Source organism: Chionomys nivalis, chromosome 9 (assembly GCF_950005125.1).
Source record: "Chionomys nivalis chromosome 9, mChiNiv1.1, whole genome shotgun sequence".
Classification (NCBI taxonomy): Eukaryota; Metazoa; Chordata; class Mammalia; order Rodentia; family Cricetidae; genus Chionomys; species Chionomys nivalis.
Window position 1 is genome coordinate 23987011 of NC_080094.1, and position 11742 is coordinate 23998752.

Genomic DNA, 11742 nt, shown 5'->3' on the forward strand with positions numbered 1-11742 from the left:
TGTGGGGAGTGGGGGGAGGGGGAGGGAAAAGGGAGGCAGGGAGGAGGCAGAAATTTTTAATTAAAAAAATTTAATAATAAATAAATAAATAAATGTCCTCATCACTCACTTGGGCCCAAGAGTTACTTTGGATTTAGGAGGAAAGTCTCAGGGAATCATGCACCTGCCAGATGAAGGTAATTATTCACAAAGATAAGGCCATACCTTGGAGCAGAAATTATCTTGTGAGAACCAGCCTGATCACTTCAAGTGGAGGCAGAGGTAAGGACTTCCTTGACCTGATCAGATAACTGTTAGAACCAGAGCTGAGACAATGGTCAATCGGACCACATATTGACCAGGACTGCTCAGCTGTGCGTCCCTCTTGCCCCATGCCCCATGTCATAGTTAGCATTAATTGTCAGCTTGACACAGTCTAGAATCACCTGGGAAGTAAAGTTTAAATTGAGTAATTATCTTTATCAGGTTAGCCTTGTGAGCATGTCTATGAGAAAGTTGTCTTGATTATCAATTGGTGCAGGAGGCCTAGCCCATTCTGATTGCCACCATCCCTAAGCAAGTGGTCCCAGGTTATATAAGGAATATATATATTGCAAGCCAGCAAATAGTATTTCTTCATCGGTACTTCCTGCCCAGACTTCCCTCAATGATGTATTGTGAGCTGGCAGTGTAAGCCAAATAAATCCCTTTCTTCCTATGTTACTTTTGATCACAGTTTTTTTTTTTTTAACACAGCAAAAGAATGAAAACTAGGCCACATCAGTTATTCCTCTGCTTAAATCTAAAGCCCACGTCAGTACACCAAGAAGACTCGGGGTCACTGTGCCCTTTTATCTGTTCTTCCCATTGAACCTGTCATGATTAAATCTCCTCTCCTACTCCCCACCAGTACTTATCTTTTTACTTGCTGTACACATGGCCAACTTAGCTCCCATGACTGCTGGATTCCAGGCGTTTGGCCTGTAAGTGTGATTATAAACTTCGGCGAGACAAGCCAGCAGAAAAAACTACTTTTAGAATTCAGCCAGCCAACAAGTTGACCCCAGATGGGAAGATTTCTTAGACATTTGTATCCTTGGTTCTCTATTTAAACTTCAGTCTCACTTCAGGACTGCAAACCCAGACTGACAGTCCCATAGAGCTTCTGGAGTCAGCTTATTCTGGGGCCTTTTCTTATCTTTTCGCTTGTTTTCTGCTTTTTGTCATGTCCAGTGGGACAGAGAAATGAGTGCCTGGACTCTAAAGGCCCTGAAGTTAGAGCCTTGGTAAATCCTCCTGGACCTGTACCTCCGCCCTTGTCCTCCTCTTTCCTGGTTGTCTTTGAAGGGCTGAGAATGGCTCATCAGTTAAGAGCACACACTTCTCTTGGAAAAGATCCAAGTTCAGTTCCCAGTGCCTACATGAGGCCACTCACAACTGCCTGTAGCTTCAGCTCCACGGGATGTGATATCCTTTCCTAGCCTCTGAGTCACTTCACTGCCATGCCCAAGTCCACACTCTGACATACATGTGCACATATTAGTGAAAATAGAATAAAACCCTTAGCAGTTTTGAAACTCCTTTGGCTCATTCTGAACCAACTTGAATTCTGTCATTTGTCTGACAAGAAGGTGGTTTTCTTGCTTGGGGGAGGGGGAACACTTTTGAGTCATTAGTGTTCTTTTGAACTAATTGGGGACCTTCTGGTGTGACAGGGAAGCCTGAATTCTGTAATTTGTGTTGGAAAATATCGGGGAGGGGGTTTTAGGTATGTAGAGGAACAAGGGTATTTCGTATATCTCTATTGTGACTTGAATACCTGGAACCCCCTGGTGGACATGAAGATATTCTACAGAGACACTCATGTGTCTGACTATCAGAGTATTGAATCAATGAACTCCAAAGAAAGGGAAATTTCCCCAAAAAGATTCGTGCTGGGAGAAGAAAAAGGTGCCATCAGAGGGGGACCTTGTCTCCTGAAAAGAGATTCCACGTGGTTCTAACAACTCATCAGACCACCTTACAGAAAGAGACTGAAGCCCAGATAGTGTGGGTCAGTGGTGGGCAGTACTACACCTTGGCCAAGATTGCTGGATATGCATATCCTTGACCCTCTATTTAAACTTTGATCTCACTTTAGGGCCCCAAACATCGACCAGGGTGTGGGTGGTCACTGGATCCCTTTGTCCCTCTTCCCAATGTGATCGCATAAATAAATTTTTTCTTCCTGTTTTCCCCTATTAATTTGGCTCTTTTAACTGTCCTACTGAGAGCAGGTGGCCAAACCTGCCTTGGGTCACAGGATGTGACCTCCCCCAAGAGGTGCTAGCTGGTCCATTTATGGCACTCCGGGAGGACTTTCCATTATGTGGCAATGAAACAAAACACTCACTAGAATCAATTCTTGCCTCAGTCACCAAGATGAGCATCTAACCCAAGAGAACATGGTGGAAATATTCCCCTCCTCCTAGAATTATTTAAAATACCTGAGTTGCAAACACATGGCTATTTGGTTTTTGTTGTTTTCAGCTTATTCTTGTCATGACTAATTAAAGCATGTATGTGTAAAGTATCATAAATACTTTGGGCATGGTTTTGTGCCTTCCTCATGGCACTAATATATAGGGGCTGTTTCTTCTACATTTTTGTCCATCCCCTCCCATTTCTGAATCTACTCCCTGTTACTCAAGGTCTTAATCAGAGCCTCACTCTGCAGGAATTGCTCTCTTAGCATGAGGCTGAAGAATAAAGAATAAAAATGGTCATTTTAAAGCCAAGTTATTGTTGACTCCTTAAAGGCTCACAACAGGCATCTTCAAGCTTGCCTGTGAAGATGGGTGGCCTTAACATGTCCCATTCCGTCATAAATTTCATCCAGATTCAGCTCCTCTTTGTAGAGCCTTTGGAAATATTAACAAATGTGTTTTCATAGATTTCTAATGCATAGAGAAATGAGTTCTAAGATTGTTTTTTTCTGGATCTTCCCTAAGATTAATGTTATTGAGGGTAATACTAACTAGCGGAGCTGGGAAAATGGTTCAGTGTTAAGAGCACTGTCTACTCTTCCAGAGGGCCAGGATTCGATTCCCGGCACTCACATAGTGACTTCCAACCATCTGTAACTCTAGCTCAAGAGGATCTAACACCTTTTGCTGGCCTCTGTGGGCACTGCACATGTGTGGTCCATATAAACACACAGAGGCAAAACACCCATACAAATGAAACAAAATAAAAGTTTAAAAATATGATTAGCATGTTTAGAAAATATGAAGAATGAAGGTGTGATAGTTAGAAAATTATAAAAAAGTATGAAATAAAATTTTCTAAATTCAATTGTTGTAAAGGTATTTATTTCAAAATGATCTAAACTTTCTAAGGTCAAGATTCAATGCGCTGGTGCAAACCTGGGGAAGTTTAATTATCTGTAGCCAAGATGATTGTGGTTTTTCTGATTTCATTGGCTTTGCACTGCTAAGGAAATCAAGTCTTAATGAAGTCAGGGGCCACTTAAGTGTCTGTTTGCGTAAGTATTCCAAACAATTGCCTCATAAGCACTCGGAAAGTTTTAATATAATCAATACCATGTGTGTGTTACTAGAAGTGCACAGAACTGTGTGAGTAAACTTTGTTCGAGTCTTCCGCAAGCGTTTGTGGAGTGCAAAGCTTGTCGGTGAAGTACACAAAGGAGCCAACAGATACTAGCTGTTTGGAGTATTCATGGCATCAGGACTTTCAATACATGAAATGACAAGAAAAAAGGAATGAAAGGGCAGGGAAAAAGGAAAGGAGGGAGGGAGGGAAAGAAGGGAGGAAGGGAGGGAGGGAGACAGAGAAGACAGTAGTCACTCATGGCCCCTTGAGGGACAGGAGTTTGGTCATCTCTACCACATTATCATGATTCCCATTACCACATCTCACTAGCTCAAAAGCATGCTCTTCCTCATTTTACTGTCAAGGAGGATTGCATGTCACAAACGTACGCATATGCAGGAACGTGGCTGTTATGCAACTGATGACATTTAAGTTCCCACTGAAGGACCCCATGGATGAAGTAGATGGAAATTATTGCTCCTATAAATTGGACAGATAAATGGAGCTCATATAATAATTAATTGTTTATATTAATTATTAAATTAATAATTGTTAAAGACCCAACTTAATAATCACCCCCATCCACAGCTCTTGGCTCCTGACTCAGCTTCCGCCACCCACTGCTGGAGCCTGAACTCAGTTCTGCAAACAACTTTGTGCACCTACACCGCGTTGAAGTAGCAAGAAGCAGGCCTGTTCCCACTGGGCCCACGGAACAACAGTAACGACAAGAATGCCATCTTGTCAGGCCCTGTGCAGGCACTCAGCTCACACCAGGCTTTGTGCCCTCCTTTCCAGAAGAACTCTGTCTTCTGTCTGTTCAACAGAGCTAGTCTGGCCTTTTGTCACTTGTGAAATAATTATTTTTAACTGTCAGAGAAAGGAACTTGATCCTAACAATATGAGGTCCTAGCAATTTCAGGGACATATGTATGTCTGTGCCCGGAAATGTCTGCATAGGGATGAGTAAGGTGGGTGCAGGAGTCTTGAGCTAACCAGATTTTATCTCCCTTGAGTATGATGTCAGCTGTTTTGACAGGCATGGTATATAAAAAAAGGTGAGGGTTCCCCCATCTGAGGCGCAAGGGTAGCCTGGAAGGTCAGTGACAGAGGCAGGATGAACCCCAATACTCAAGTCCTTCCTTACCTAGATACTCTCCTTCCCTTGAATGTCAGGATACAGGGACCTTACCTGGGTCTCAGCTCTGGCCACCCAGAACCCGTGGGTTTCCTGCACCTGCCTCCAGAATGACAAGGGGGAGGGAAGTAGGGCATTTAAGTAGCAGGTGGCCAGTCCAAGGGACAGGTTAAGAATGCTTGGGTGGGTCATTGTCCCAGAGACCTGAGCAAGCTGCTGGAAGATGGGACACTTCTGCTAATAAAGAACAGAGGTGAGTCAGGTAGGGCTGTGCCTTGGGGACCCGGGGAGAATGAGATCATAAGTCATGCACTTGGTCAGGTGTGTGGCTTCCCGAAACTACAGAAATGCGTGCATGCTTGAATGATTCTGTGTGCCGAAAGATAGGTAATGCCTGTATGTCTGTGTGTGTGTGGTTGGGGTGGTGCAGGGGTGTCTGCTCTGTTTGAATACAGCACTGTGGAAGGTGTTAAGGACAAGAAAATGGGTCCTTCTGTCAACTGTCATTCCTGCCCAACATGGCTCTCTCTGTGCCTGTCCTGGGAGAGAGACGAATGTCAGAGCAGGAAGAGGCAACAGCCCAGAGACCTGCAGGGTCACAAACTGAGGGTCGTAGGCCCAGATGGACCCTCCTGACCTTACCTACTTTTCCCCTCCAGACACAATAGCCCCAGTACTTCAGATTCCCGAGGACACTGCAATCAGTCAGTAGGTATTCCGGGTCATAGGGTATTTGATCAGGCATAGCTGACTGGGCAAGGCTGGCAGGCCTTTCAGTACCCAAGGGCCTATCTCATGAATTAATTTGCACAAGGAAGAAAAACACCTTCAGCTGAGTGGGTGGCACCCAGCCTGAGGGACTGGGCATCATGAATCTTGCTAAGTTGGGCCTGAGGATTGTCAGAGCTGAGGAGGCAGACCCTACTGGGTGAGGCCTCCTGAGACGCAGCCTCTGGAGTACTGCCTGTGCTCTGTGGCTACAGAAGCCAAAGCTTCTACCTGAGTTGCCATCATACATTCATCAAGCACATAAAGCAGAACACAGACACACAGATACACCACACACACACACACACACACACACACACACACACACACACACACGTAAGAAGAGCCAAGTCAGAGGAACTCATGCAAGGATTCCCCATGTGTCAAACATGCAGTAACGTACCACCAGATTATTAAATTGGTGTCTCTACCCCTGTATTCAGAATGTCACTATTCAGAGAGAGGGGCAATCCTACCCCACCCTCCCATCTTCTCTACACAGTTAGAGGGAAACTTCTCTAGTAATGAAATATAGAAATGGTCCCTGGGAGTACAGTCTTGAAATAGAATTTTTGCTGTTTTTGAAACAGGATCTCTCTACATAGCCCCAACTGTCCTGGAATTCACTGTGTAAACCAAGCTGTCTTTGAACTCACAGAGATCCACCTGCCTCTGCCTCCCAAGTACTTAGATTAAAAGCATGTGCCAACATACCCTATTTGAAAGAAGATTTTTAAAGAAATAATTTATTTCAAATGAGGTTCTTGTGATAAAGGGCTTACTGCACATTCAAGATGACCTGAATTTGAATCCCAAGGACCCACACACAAAACTTGCCATGGCTAAACAGGCCTGTAATCCCCATGCTGGGTAACAAAAACAGATGGTCCCAGGTGTTTTCTGACCAGCAAGTCTAGCCTAAATTGCAAGCTTCCAGTCGAGTGAGAGACCTTGTCTCAAGAACTAAGGTAGAAAATAACTGAGGAAAACACTAGCCTCAAACACTGGCCTCTTCACACATGGACACACACACACACGAGGTTGGTGGCACCAGGATATACGTAGAGGGACAACTTGGGGGACAGACAACCATCAACAGGTCAAGTAGAGTGGGCTTGGAGGAATTCATCCCAACCACTTCTTGAGTTCAGACTACTCAAGCTCAGACTTCTGCTTCCAGAAGAGGAGGAAAATGAGTTTCTATTGTGTATCCACTGGACTGTGACACTTGCTTTTGGCAACCCTGGCAGACAAATTTCCCTTGGAACCAACATCCAAACAAGGACTAGGACCCTCCTATCCCCCTTGGAACTCTCCCTTGAACCCCTTTCAGGTTCTCACTGACCCTAAGGGCAACTCCTGCTCAGACACCTCACACCATAGGGTCACTTCTTCTGCCTCCTTGAGTTCCATGGTTGAAAGGGGACAGTGCATGCTTCTTGGTGGAGTTTCTTTGCTTCCACATTGTGTTTGTGGGGTTCATCCATACTGTGTATGCAGTCAACCCGTGTTCCTTTGCATTGTCACACAGTAGGCCATTATAGTTATCAGGACTCCTGGGGATGGTTGCCTGGGCAGCTATCACTTTGGGACTATTGCAAATACAATTTTGAGGTGCTCCTAGTACCTCCCTTTGGTGACCTTGTGTTCACAGTGTCCTTGGGTTATGGGTTTTGAGTGGCCATTTTAATACATACTGCTAGGTAGTTTTCCAAAGATAGGCCATCTTATACTAAAGTCCCAATCTCCAGCCCTGGGCAGCTCCCTCTTAGTCACAGCAGCCATTCTGGGGGTACTGGGCCAGAATTTTTATCTGTGTAAATTGTTATCTCAAATGTTGCAGCATGAGTGTTAAGTAGTACCAAGTTGCATATTTTTGGAGGACTGTAAACAATGACATTCCAGGATGACAACTTCTGCTTGTTTACAGTTACAAATGTGTCCAATGACGCATGGGCACCAAATGCCTCCACAGAACCAGCATTCATTGGGAAACATGCTGGAGGGTCCTTTGCAGTTGGAAAGGCTTTCCTGCCTTCCTGGAATTGCTTGGCCTTCTAGATCCCTGCGGACGTCCAGTCCTAGTACATTTGTTCACAGAAACTTGCTGACAAGGAAGCTTACTTCTTATTCCTCCTTTGTTCTCTCTTCGGTTCATTGTATCACAGTCTATTGAGTAAGCCACGCATGGTGCTGGGGATATGGGTGAACTCCTATCCTCTCAAAGCTGATATTCTGCCTTAACTATAAATAAATAATAGATACTGCATATGTCTGGTGCTAAGTGGAGAAAAGACAACACAGTGTTGGAAGGGGTAAGGGAAGGGAGGGCTGTTTGCGATACAGAAATCAGAGAAACCCTCATTTTGAGAATGACTGGTAACTTCAGGAGAAAAGAGACCAACATCAATCTAGGTAGGGAAGGATATGCAATCCAGATGTGTGCGAAAGTCCTGGGGTAGAAAAGGCGAGGAATAAACAGTGGGGAAATAGCAACGCTGGCATGAAACGCACAGCAGAAAAGAACAAAGGATGAGATCAGACAGGCAAGGACCTCCCTGCACCAGAAATATTCATCTCGTGGGGTAGGGATATGGGAGAGAGTCAGAAAAAAATAGAAATATATGTAATATATAATATATGTATACACACAAACATACATACATGCACATAATAGAGACTTCTTGATCTAGGCTTGGTGACACTACTGAACCCTAGCACCCTGGAAGCTGAGACAGGAACATTGAGAATTTGAAACCAGCCTGAGAAACATAGAAAGACCCTAGGAAGGAAAGAAAGAAAGGAGGGGGAGGAAATGGAGAGAGAATTACATATCTTGATTAAATTTTTATTAATCTCCCTTGTCCTTAAGATATTCAGTATCTTAACAGTCTTTGGGCCAGTGAGATGGCTCAGTGGGTAAGAGTGCTTCCCACCAAGCCTATATGAGTTCAATCCCCAGAACCCACACAGTGGAAGAAAGGAACCAATTCTGTAAGTTGTCCTCTGAACCCCACATAATCACCATGGTGCATGGGCTTCTGTACACACATAGTAAAATAAATTTTAAAATGTAAAAATATCACAATATTTTAGATTGTTAGTGTTATCCTTGGAAGCACATATAATAAATTAATACAATTACTAACAATTCTTTAGCCCAAAGGAATCTGTGGGAGCTCTCTCTCCCCACCCACTCATTTATCTGTGAATTAATTTACTTATTGCTAGGCAGAGTGGTTCCTCAGCACCCATCATAGACCCTACTGTCATCATTAGTAATATAAATGTTCACCAAAAAAGTCAGTCTGTTCAGCATGTTGGCAGGTGGAAACAGCAGGATTGCTTTTCACAGAGTTGCTCAACACTGGCTGTTCCAGCATCTTCACCAGGAAGCACATGCTAGGCTGTTATCAGAACCCATCTCTCAACCACAGATCTACAGCAGCCATAATCACAATGCTCCTCTTTGTTTGAACTGAAAACCACTTGGCAGACAGAGGGCTACTCAGTCCTTCGTTCAGAACCTGCACGTCAGTATTCCCAGACATGTCCTTCCATGGAGATTTGTGACAAGAAAGGAACTCTGGAGTGTTAAGACCCTGGAAACAGCTCCCCCTACGTTATTCTGTAAGAAGCCTCAGAAAGTGTTATTTATCCACCCCTGCTTGCCCTGATGTCATGTCTGTCACTGGGATACATCACGCTGACCAAAAGCAGCATAGGAAAGGAAAGGGTTTCTTTGGCTCACAATTCTAGATTACAAGCTGAGGCAGGAGCTTGATCAGCAGTCAAGAGCAGAGCCAAAGGAGTGTGGTCTCGCTGCCTGTTTGCTTGGGAGCCTGCTATTTTCTGTCCTGTATAGTTCAGGACCTCCAGCTTAGTGAAGGGTGCCACTCACCAGGAGCTGTGGCTTCCTATGTCCAAGATAATCCCCCTCACCCACCAAAGACATGCCCACAGGCCAATCTGATAAAGAGAGTTACTCAAGGCCGGCTCACTTGTCAGGTGATTCTCAGCTGTGGTGAGCTGACAGTGAGAACCAACCAGCATGCTACTCTAACCCACCATGGGTTTCATGGCATAATGAGGGAGTTTCAGGGAGTAGTGACTCAGCCACTTCTTATCAGTGATGACTGATTTGTGTTGTGGAATATTCCTTTACACTGTGTGAAGATGTGTCACTGTGATTGGTTTAATAAAGAGTTGAATGGCCAATAGCTAGGCAGGATTTCCAGGCACAGAGGATGATGGGAAGAAGAAAAGTGGAGAAGCCATGCAGACACAGAAGGAGTCAGACACACAAAATGGGGTAGAGGTAAAAGCCACATGGTAGAACACAGATTATAAATATATGGGTTAATTTAAATTATAAAAGTCAGCTAAAAATAAGCATAAGCTATAGGGCAAGCTTTCATAATTAATAAAAAGTATCCACATGATTATTTGGGAGCTGGTAGGCAGGACAGAGAAAGACTCACTATACATGGCATCCAGCATCCAGCCACGTACATCCACATACGACCCGAGAAAGCTTTAACTTCCTTATAACATTTCAGGATATATATAATCTGCTGATTATTATTGTATAATATCTGGATAAAGTAAGGTTCATCTTCAGTTTCATCATGCAGAGACAGAATAGGTTCTTGTCTAAATTCCTCTGTGATTTAATATTTTTCTTTAGGTCTTTCTAAGACTTGTATTTTATCAGTCAATTTTTCTGATTTCCATTAATAAATCTTTCTAAAGCTTATATCTTATTGGTCAACTTTTCATATTTGATATAATTACCAAACCACTTTTTATATCTGTCATAAAAATTGATGTGGCTATGAAGGATAAACTATGAATTATCAGACTGACAGTAGTTACAATTGGTATTAAGTCAATCTCAGATAAATCATTTATCCCCTTATCTATTTTTTCTGTTTGCAAATGATCAGTAGTAGCACTATACAGGGTCCTAACTCCCTGCATTAAGATATTTCCCATCTTTAACAGGAAAAATATTTTTCTTTTTAATATTGTTTAACTCCTTCCTTAAGGACTTCCCAGGTGTCTCACCAAATCTGCTGATCTCTCTGTTCACAGCAATGATGACTGTGGTGAGCTCAGCAGTGAGCTCAAGCCCCTCTCCCAACTTCTAAGCATGAGCCAGCTTTCCAAGATCGCAGCAAGCAGAAGCTGATTGCTGTGAGTTCTTGCAGAGAAGTTCAGGCTGCAGCAACAGCACCCGCAGGAGTGACATCTCTATCCTTGAGTTGGGACACACATTGGCGCACCAAATGTTGTTTTATCACTGGCACTGCAGCTGCAACTGAATCCTCTGCCTTTTCAAGTTCTGACTGTAGCTCTTCAGTCACCGCCCCACTGCTGTAGGAGTCGCTTGTTGGTTCCCGACTGCTCAGCACCAAAACAATCACACAGAAACTATATTGTTTAAATCACTGCTCGGTTTATTAAATCTAGCTTCTTATTTGCTAATTCTTACATCTTAATTTAACCCATCATCATTAATCTATGTATCACCACAATGTTGTAGCCTACCAGCAAAGTTTCAGCCTGTCTGTCCCCAGTGGCAGCTCCATGGCTTCTCCCTGACTCTGCCTCCTTTTTCCCAGCATTCAGTTTAGTTTTTCCCACCTATCTAAGTTCTGCTCTATCAACAGGCCAAGGCAGTTTCTTTATTCACCAATGGTATTCACAGCATACAGAGGGGAATCCCACATCAGCCCCTACTGCTCAAGCCAAGGCCCAGTGGGGCACAAAAGCCCCACAGTAACTGCCACTTGCTATTGCCTCCAAGTGTAATTTTAATTAAATCTCTGTCATTCTATTTACCAACAGACTCGGGAGTCTGATGCTAGGGTGAAAAGCTTTTAGCTCAGAGAGGCAGAGAAGCAACCAGCTGACCTTCCTCTTTAGTCAGCAACCCAGCAAGAGAACATCCTTCCACCCCCCCAAACCACAAAAAGACCACCACACTCAGAGTCCCTCCCTACCACTTCCTGTGTGTCTCTCTATCTATCCTCTGAATTCCCTTTGACTCTCTATGACTACTTTCTGTTAGCTAGTAAGTACTACTTACTAATTGTTGGCTCCACCTTCTGGCACAAGGTTGATTTTATTTAATTTTATTTAATTAATGCAGTCACAGGTTCACAGTGTGACTGAATATCCCATAACACAGATAAGCAATGGGGAAATCAGGAATATTAAACATACATCTTTATCTCTTCAAAGAAAAGACATGTTTGCTCATT

General features: G+C 43.7%; 1 pseudogene; it reads right to left on the reverse strand.

Annotated features, from left to right (window-relative positions):
- Nucleotides 1–5925: 5925 nt before the first annotated feature.
- Nucleotides 5926–6036, reverse strand: LOC130882135 (small nucleolar RNA U3; annotated as a pseudogene).
- Nucleotides 6037–11742: the final 5706 nt, after the last annotated feature.